Here is a 9,948-nt window from a genome sequence, read left to right on the forward strand (position 1 = left end):
AATAAATGCTCATAAATGAGGCATCTTTAACTAATCATAGCACCGATATAATTTATAGTGCTAAGAAAATTGCATTTTTCTTAAAAGGAGCTGCCTAATTTGCTCACATTTAGTGCAACGGCATTATTTCTAGCCTGAAGAAGTCAGAGATGGACCAAAACATAAACACAGGTTGGTTACAAACATAAGAATATTTGCATCAATTATACATTTGAAACAACAAATGCTTTTTGTTTTCTTACAACTGTCACTTTAAAATACGTTACATTTATACATTCTTCCTGTTCACCAAGTGAAATTTCCTTGCTGTTTTTTCCTTCAACAGCTATTTCTGATCGGTAGCTAAAATACTCATTTCCTCCAGAAAACAGTAAGTGAGAGAGTGGTAGGGATGGGCAGAGATGCATTTTCGTCACGTTTTTCTCACCACAGTTTAAGTAAGTGTGCTAGCACATCGTAGGCTTTTCAAAAAATAATAAAGAATGGACTCTCTCAATGGGGAGGTGACTGGATGGATGCTGGAGTATGGTGTCCAATCTTTTACGATATATAGCATAAAGAAAAAAAAAGGTTACTAATTGGAACACACCGGTCCCCAGTTGCAAACATTGGATGGTTTGTGCCACTTCAGCAGTCCTTTTTCTTCCGTACCGAAATGAATCCCATGACTGGTTCTGCAACTCAGAACCAACAAACCCTGGTAGGGCTGGGCAAGGGAGCCACCCAGCGCCTGCGCGCCCTTGGTTAAGCTCTTCATGTTCTCAAAGATGTTTGAATATCCGCTTTCGTTTCAGTGTGTGAGAAAACTACATCTATGCCACACTCAGCAACAAGTTGTATGCAAGAACGAAGCAAAAGTAATTAGAAGTGACATTTCAGAAAAGGAGTCTTTTTAGTATAACACTTTAAATGCATTTTTCAATATAATATCCCAACAGCAAATAATAAAATATGGACTGAAAGCTAACAACTTCACACAATTATAGATTGGAAGCTGTAAATGTTAGTTCAGAATGAGAATCAAGGAAGTCAGAACTACAAGTTCAGCTGGAGAATACTTTTAAAACATGTACATTAAAAAACAAGATCTAAAGACCTACCAATTTTCAATTTATACATGAAATAATCACTGCATAGGAAGAAGGACAAGTTTAACAGCAGCAACTATCACTTTAAACCTATCATTTAAATTGTTGATAGTTTCTTAATAGCATTTACCTAAAAACATGTTACGGCTTTGCGTCCTCGTTCTTACCACAACAGAAGGTTGTCTTGTCCTGGCAGGTGAAAGAGGTTGTAGAATAATAGGTCTTTTATGTTTATAATATACTTTTTTTTTTTTCTCCCATTTGTCAAATGTGGTAAATAACATTTAACAAACCTGTTTAACACAACTTCGGTTATGTCGCAGATACAAATGGAGCTAGGCAGGTTAGTCGTTGTGATTTCCATGTAGTTTGGGATCTAATTGTCTTTTTTGCTTTTAAGTCTTCTCTCTGAAAGTACAATAACAATGTATTATATATAAAAGTGTTCATTATAAACATAAAAGAGAAAGAAATCTGTTGCTATCCGAAATCTCACTTTTCAGGTTTTTGTGATTATAATGAGAAGAAATTAAAATTCCTGACTGCTAATAAAGGTGGCAATATTTCTAAAAATAAGAACAGCACTGCTGGGCAAGGGCTGCTACACAGTGTTCCCATGTACAATAGCAATCCCGGCATTTCAGATTTGTATTACAGAAAACTACTGCTGTCCTGATAGAGCATTTTTCTATCTTTTTTTTTCGCTAAGGGGCAGAAACGGCGTGCCCAGGACGTGTCTCTAAAGGTCTGCGTCTACTTCTTGACAAGGCCTGGTGCACTAGTGAAATTTAAGAAAAATCTTAAAAGATTTAGACTGCAATTTCTGAAACTAAAGTATTATTGTATAGAAATTGTATTGTCTAAAGTATTATTACATAGAAATTGACTTCCTTAATGCAATTTGTCTACTTTTTCTCCAAACATCACAAAAGCAAATTAAAATTTAAACGCACCAAAATGTTTTACAAAAGATTTTAAAGTACTCTGTTATTTGAGCAAAGATTCTGGCAGCACTGATGGAATTTGCTTTATGTACTGCTATGGGTTATACTTTTCCATTGTATAATTTGTTTTATTTCAACTGCAACTCAACAGGATTGCGAAGGAAGGTATGAATAAACATGAATTTGAGATGTTGCAACTGAGCATGGGAGTGTAACGATGGTAAATTTTTCCCTACAAATCAGCTCCTTGCAAGAAGCTTTAAATGTGTGATTTCCTCCACAGAACTCAATATATTAAAATGAGTAGCGTGCCTGCCTATGTCCCTTACAGCATCACTGCCTTATCACTGATTTGTACAATACAAAAGCCAGTACAAACGATTGCACGGAAAGGAGTTTGCTCTTACCCTACCTATGCAGTTCCCGCAAAAGCTGCCACTGAAACTTCTCTCCATGCGTGCCAGAGGTTTCTACATTGTGAATGCTAAGGAATTTGACTGCATGTTTTTTTACAGAAACCAACGGGATCATCAGTTTTATACAACGATTACATTTTTGCCTGCTGATATTCATCCATTCTTGAAAGGAAATGAAAGCAATACAAAAAGACAGGAGTTACACCAAACCGGTAGTGTTTTACTTTTCTCATGCTTGTGAATGCAGATTCCAATTAAAAAGCGGTGATGGTTAGAGCTTTTGTATCTTATTTTCATTTTCCCTTCCAATTTGTGATGTATAATAAGATAGAGCACTAAAATAAGGATGAAGAGAGAAGGATAGAGGTGGCAAGGCATCTAAATGTACATCTAAATATAACCAAGATTGTTTATGTCAATGAGCTCTGCAAAAGGATAAGCGTGTGCTTATGTGACTTTCTCAATCCGGGAGTTGGTTCACAATGCTCCCTTACCCATTGTGTCCTTTATTGTTCATATTTCAAAGGCCTTTTTTTCAAGTTTCTAAACAAATAAATCAAAAGTTAAATTATTATCCCACTTGGAGAAATGGAGAAATGGAAGGATTGAAGCTGACTGACTCTGTCAAGTCAATGCTTCCTATTAGAAATAGGATTAGATTTCATGTCGTCACTCCATATCTTGCATCCAGTCTTCTAGCGCTGACTACCTACCATGATGTGACACGTGTTCATGTGTTTGGTTTTAAGTGATTAATACCCAGGGAAGAGCAATTGCCTGAATATCAGGCATATGACTAAAAATTTCTTATGAATAACTCAGACATTGAAGATAAAAGACCTAACGTTTCATGTTCCAAGTCTCGTCTTTACTGTTTCTCAGGCATGCTCTGATTCATCTCTGCGGAACACTTCCCATACTGTAGTTTAACTTTACATTTCTGTCATGATACCAACAATTTGCCAAAACAGCAATTTCCCTACAGCCTGAGTATCGCTAGCTCTTAAATCAAATGTATACTGTCTGCTTCCATCCCTGCTCTCTGTCTCAATTATTATTTTTCTGAAGATAAGAAAATCCCATTTTTACCACTGGAGAGCCAGGCTGCTTAGGTCACAAGATTCTCTTGGCTTAATCCTTGAGTATGAATCATGAACTTTCCCTAATAAGTACTGGCATTCTTCAGATGATCAAGCTAGCTTACTAAGGCTTCCAGAGCTTTCCACATTAATTATCACCATGTTTAAAGTCTCAAAAGCAGTAGCTGATTAAGAATTATTAAGACTATAAGTTGTTTATTCTGATTTTTCCTTTCTGTCCTCTATTTCTCACTCTTACGGGGGTTGATATTGTAAATGGCAATAGTGCAACTCAGTTAAAAGAAAACAAAATATGAAAAAGCTTATGAAAAAGATAAATCAGACTGAAAAATAGCTATGTGAAAAATTGGAAACAAATACAGTCGCTTTCTACACTACATGTCTCACAAGTAAGCTATAAATTCCCATGACTCCAGTTCAGAAAAAGCTTTTTTCCTCACATCTAATATCGGAAAATTGTGAGATATTCAGACTAATAGTAAGCCTCTACTCTGCAAATGACTTATAACCCCTGCAAAAGAATCATACACGCTACTGAGAAGTCATAGTAAATGCCATGTGATTAAATCAGTGTTCTGTTAGGAAATAAATAAAAGGAAGACCCTAAAAAGAAAAAATAAACTATTTCTTAATACTTGAAAGTGAAAACAGAATATTCGCTCTAGATTCAGAGTACAGAAATTGCTGAGATAAGACTAGATTCTGCTAAGTACTTCAAATCTGGGAACATGAAGATCCTGGGCACTTCAGGAAAGATTCTATATTCATGCACCAAATGTAGATACTAAATCTAGCAAAAGTAGAACAAATATGAACCTATTCAGTTTAGCTACCAAAAATATTTTTGTGTCTTCTACCAGGATTAGGACATCTAAATAAAGATCGAGTAAATTCCTCAAATAATATTTTAAGAGTGGCACAGTATGACAGGATAAAAGTGTATTTAATATTTGGAAAAAATAAGGAGGTTTGTACTTAACTGGCAGTTAATTAAAAAATGTGTATATATGGGCCTATTATATATGTATGCATAACAGGACACACCCAAGTCATAGTCATAGAATCATAGAATCATTTAGGTTGGAAAAGACCCTTAAGATCATCGAGTCCAACCGTTAACCCAGCACTGCCAAGCCCACCACTAAACCATGTCCCTCAGCACCACATCTCCCCGGCTTTTAAATCCCCCCAGGGATGGGGACTCAGCCCCTGCCCTGGGCAGCCTGGGCCAGGGCCTGGCAGCCCTTTGGGGGAAGAAGTTTTTCCCAATATCCAACCCAAACCTGCCCTGGCGCAGCTTGAGGCCGTTCCCTCTCGTCCCATCGCTTGTTCCTGGGGAGAAGAGACCGACCCCCCCGGCTCCAGCCTCCTTTCAGGCAGTTGCAGAGAGCGATGAGGGCTCCCCTCAGCCTCCTCTTCTCCAGGCTGAGCCCCCCCAGCTCCCCCAGCCGCTCCTCCCCAGCCTTGGGCTCCAGCCCCTGCCCCAGCCTCGCTGCCCTGCTCTGGCCACGCTCCAGCCCCTCCATGGCCGCCTTGGGGTGAGGGGCCCAACGCTGAGCACAGGATTCGAGGGGCGGCCTCACCAGTGCCCAGCACAGGGGCACCATCGCCTCCCTGCTCCTGCTGGCCACACCATTCCTGATACAAGCCAGGATGCCGTTGGCCCTCTTGGCCACCTGGGCACACTGCTGGCTCATGTTCAGGCAGCTGTCAACCACCACCCCCAGGCCCTTTCCCGCCGGGCAGCTCCCAGCCTCTCCTCCCCACGCCTGCAGCGGTGCCTGGGGTTGTTGTGCCCCAAGTGCAGGACCCGGCACTGAGCCTTGTTGACCCTCACACAGGTGGCTTGGGCCCATCGCTCCAGCCTGGCCAGGGCCCTCTGCAGAGCCTCCCTGCCCCCCAGCAGATCGACACTTCCACCCAACTTGGTGTCACCTGCAAACTGACTGAGGGTGCACGCAATCCCCTCGTCCAGATCGTTGATAAAGATATTGAACAGAACCGGCCCCAGTACTGAGCCCTGGGGAACACCACTGGTGACTGGCCACCAGCTGGGTTTCACTCCATTCACCACAACTCTTTGGGCCCAGCCACCCAGCCAGTTTTTTTACCCAGTGAAGAGTACACTCGTCCAAGCCATGAGCAGTCAAAATCACTTGGGAACTTTTATGAAGACAACAAATATTTTTACAATAGCAGCGATTAAGCCTGATAATAAAAGCAGAAAGCCCTGAAAGGAAATCAGAAGTGAGTCAAAATCACCAGTGGTTACTCTCATATTTATCATCAGAAGTGAGTCAAAATCACCAGGCGTTACTCTGATATTTATCGTTATATAAACTGTACTATAAGAATGTAGTCAAGAGGAAAAGAAGAAACAAGACGAAAAGAGCAAATCAAGGCACGTCTTTAATATTATTTCCAAAGCTGACAAATTCGAGAAGAATACTACTAAAAGTAGTATTAAATAGAAAATGCTTCTTTGAGCACTCAAAAGAATAAGTAAGTTCTCAAAAAATAACTAAAACCAGTGAAGTAACATTCTAATTTATGTTTCTCAGAAATATAAAAATCCTTTGAAATTAAATTTAGATACTGTATTTAGATATTTACAAATCTTAAAAAACACACAAAAATATCTTAAAGGTTCAGTACAGCCCTTTTTTGAGGCATGATTTAGTGACATACTTGAGCAAGTGAGTAGCTGAACCTGAGTCTTTCTTCCAAGGACTTGTATAATTTAGCAGCCAAGTTCAGGAAACAAGTTTAAGTAATACCAACCTGATTCAGTAAACTGTTTGAAGACATAGGGTACTGAGCATTGACTTTAATATTTGATATGTACTTTATCAGATAAACAGAATCTTTCTCCAGAATGAAGGTGTCTCTGCAGAAAGATTAAAACATTCTCTAGTTCTCTTAACTGTTTTTCTAACTGAGTACAGAATACAAAAGTTGTGCAGAAGATCTGGCATGGATGGGTAGAGATCTATGTCATCCCTGTCTTAAAAAAAAAAGGTTTCATACAGGAGTAGGCTTACTCGAACATTATTTATTAGAGATAAGCTCAAGCCACTTAAGTGAGAGCTAGACACATGTAAGCAACACTTCTGGAAAAAAACATTAATGTATTATTTCCAGACTTGGTGAAAACCACTGCAAAGTCCCATAAACACTTCATAACGTCATGCAAAATTTAAACTAAAATTTTAGGCTGCTGCTGTGATGAGTATTTAGAGGAGAAGTTTAAAGTTCTTCAGAAGCTGTACTATTCGATTGTTAACTCTTTTTGTCCTGTTCCTCATTACCTCTGAAAATATTTTAATTTGTTTTGTTTTTATGGAAGTGCACAGATGTGCAGAAAGCCTGCTTAACAGTTCATATAAACACCCCCCACAACCCCCCCCCAAAATCTAAGGCTCTGCATTCACAAAACACAGCATAACATCTTAACCTAATAAAGTGTTGCCCTACTTTCTGATTTGCAGACCTCGAAATAGGAATTTAAATATTTTACTTCAGCACTGGGGCAAAACTCCATCCTAAGAAAAAAAATGTTGAAAAAATTGTCTTATCTGGGTACTCCTTCCAATCCTACACTAGAAACTGTAGAATGAGAACCTGTTACCAGACATCATAACGTACGTGATGTGAGTTAGTAATGGGAGCCATATTGAATTACTGTTGTACAATGGCTTAAGTAAGTGGAAAAGAAGACAGAAAAGAAACTATTTCCAATGTTTTTTTCTTTTGGATGAAATGATGAGATGAACTAGAACAGAGAGTTACAAAAATGAACTAAAACTGTAAGGCCAGAGTGCTGGCATGGCATGCTCTTAAGAAGAATCTCTCTGCTTATGGCTTCTGTATGCTGTACAAACGTAAAAATAACAATGTATCTGAGCAAAAAGTACAACTTTTTGTTTATGAAAAGGGAATTATTGATAAAACTATTTTCAGATAGCATTAATAACAAAGATTATAAAAATAAAGGTAAGAATATAGCAAAAGTGAGACAATTTTGAACGCTAGGCAGGTATATAAATTATTTCCTAAAAGTTCTCTCAGTTACCATTAAGCACGTCATTCTTTATGACTCGTCTTTGCTCAGATAGCTCCATCAGGAATCCGATGCAGATTGTCAATTAATTCTTCATATTCTCTATGTATGACTATATTAAAGTAGAGAAAACTAGCAATCTGAATTGCAAAATTTGGAAAATTATGCTCTTCTGTCAAGTGTAGATATGTATATGCGGGGCTTACAACTTCCTTCTCTTCAGTCAGCAGTTACTTCTGTTGTTTGTTTTGTTTAGTTTCTCAAAGGGACAAGGGAAGGAGAACAACATATTTTCTCTGAAAAATACTGCTCTTAATATATCATATCTATTTCCAAGTATTAAATTCAACTTAGTCTATGCAGTGATCAATAGCAATGAACTTTATGGGGCAGGCAGTAAGTCAGTAGGGCAACAGTGATTAAACACTGCCGTAAGTCACGAGTACCGTTGGCGGGTGCCCTCTGCCTTTCCACCCTAAGGGTTTTCTCTTGCCCGATGTACTGGTAGTTTTACATTGAATATCTAACTGATTTTTTTCTTATGCGTGTAATACATTTTAATATATAAGTTCAGCAATGGCAATTATACAAGTTTCACATTCAACACTTATCCCTTTAAACTGTTTCCTCTCTTTCTAAGCTGTTTGTGATCTTCATTTAGCTACCTTATTTCTTACCGGATAATGCATATGTATACGCAGAATTCTTACCACATCCCGACACTCTTTACAAATTCAAAAAGCAACTGAGTTAATTCGTTCTTCATAACAAAGAATGCAGCATGTTATTTTTATGTACCATTAGGAAAAAAAAACTGATAAAGAGCAAATGAAGCAGGGGAACAGAAAAACAAAACAAGAAATTAAATCCAAGTTTCTAATGTAGCAATGTAGTGCCAAGAAACTGCTCCAGAGAAACTGATTAACTGCCAGCTTTTCTACCTGTTGCCAAGAAAACATTGCTGTGTGCACTGATCCTGTAATTAAACTGAGTATGTTCTGAAACAACTTCTTCTGAATTGTGCCATCTTCTGTAAAGGGGGAGGGAGCTTCATTCCTATAATACACCAATCGAAAGAGATGTTTCTTCTCTAACAAGTAGGTAGAAGGGCAAGCCTGGTTTAATCGTGGACACACATTCTTTAAAGAAATAATTAACATTCGGAAAGAGAAATGTTGTTGCCTACAGACCCTTGGTGGGAAGCACAGAACTATAATTTGCATCATTCAAAATACTAGGCCTTTTTGCCCTGCACATTAATTGCTATTCTTTAATGCCCTGTAATACCGGGAGTCTTGCTGACTCCTGTTGTTTTCTTTATAAAAATTTAAAAAGTGAGTTCTTAATTCCAGTGTTTTGTAGTATTTTCTTACTAGGACTTTTAATATTGAAGTTATTACAATTACCCATGCTAGTCAAGATATTTGTATACAAGTATGTCAATAAACCAGATCACACCAGTATACTTCTCCTCCCACATTTTATCTTGTTCGACCCAGTCTTGTTTAACCAAGATTTCGTAAAGGCCGACTATATTCTCTTCACCTCCACTATAGTCCTCTGGTGTCTGCTTGTAAAGGTTTATTTTACTTCGGACTTCTCTTCTCCATTCCTCATGCTTTTACATTTGATGAAATGTTGGCTTTACTTAGTTGAATCGTTCTTTGCTATGTGGCTGGCTGTGCTAGACAGGACAGTGGCCCTCTCAGACGTTAGTCCTTGCAGTCCTTAGTGTATCAAGAAAGATCTGGATCGCCTAATAAGAGTGTGAGAAAGCCCTTGCTTCCAAGATCAGTTCCCAATATTCAGCAAAGGAAATCTGGAATCCCAGTGGAGGACACCTGAGTTTCCCCTTAGCTCAACAGCTCCCTCAGTCTTTCTATATGTATCCTAAGTACATGCCTCCCAAACCGTTCAACGTAAAAGCATCACTGTAAAATCTTACCGCTTCTGTGAACTCCATTCAGCTCATCCTTAGACTGAGAGCTCACCAAACCAAAGCAGACCAACTTCTTTTAAAAGGTCGTTCACATCACTGGACGTTTTGCCATGCTTGACTTGAGCTGTGCCGTTTAAACCATCTTGCCATAGACTTAAAGCCACTTTAGTGAACTTTCTTTCTAAAGGTAAGTTGTTTATGGAACTCAGAGCTGCTGTAAGTAACAGCAGTTTTAGTGCAATTTTTGCAGTATGAGGAGGAATTTAATTTGTGTCTGTATCTAAATATTAAAATATGAAACATTTTTTGTTCTAGTCATTAGTTTCTTCAGTCTTTATCGTATTACCTATAATTAAGAAACCGAACATTTTATTTGGTATGACGAAGTCCAGAAAATAGCA

Source organism: Nipponia nippon, unplaced genomic scaffold (genome assembly GCF_047370975.1).
Source record: "Nipponia nippon isolate SJK-2023a ecotype South Korea unplaced genomic scaffold, ASM4737097v1 scaffold_5, whole genome shotgun sequence".
Lineage (NCBI taxonomy): Eukaryota > Metazoa > Chordata > Aves > Pelecaniformes > Threskiornithidae > Nipponia > Nipponia nippon.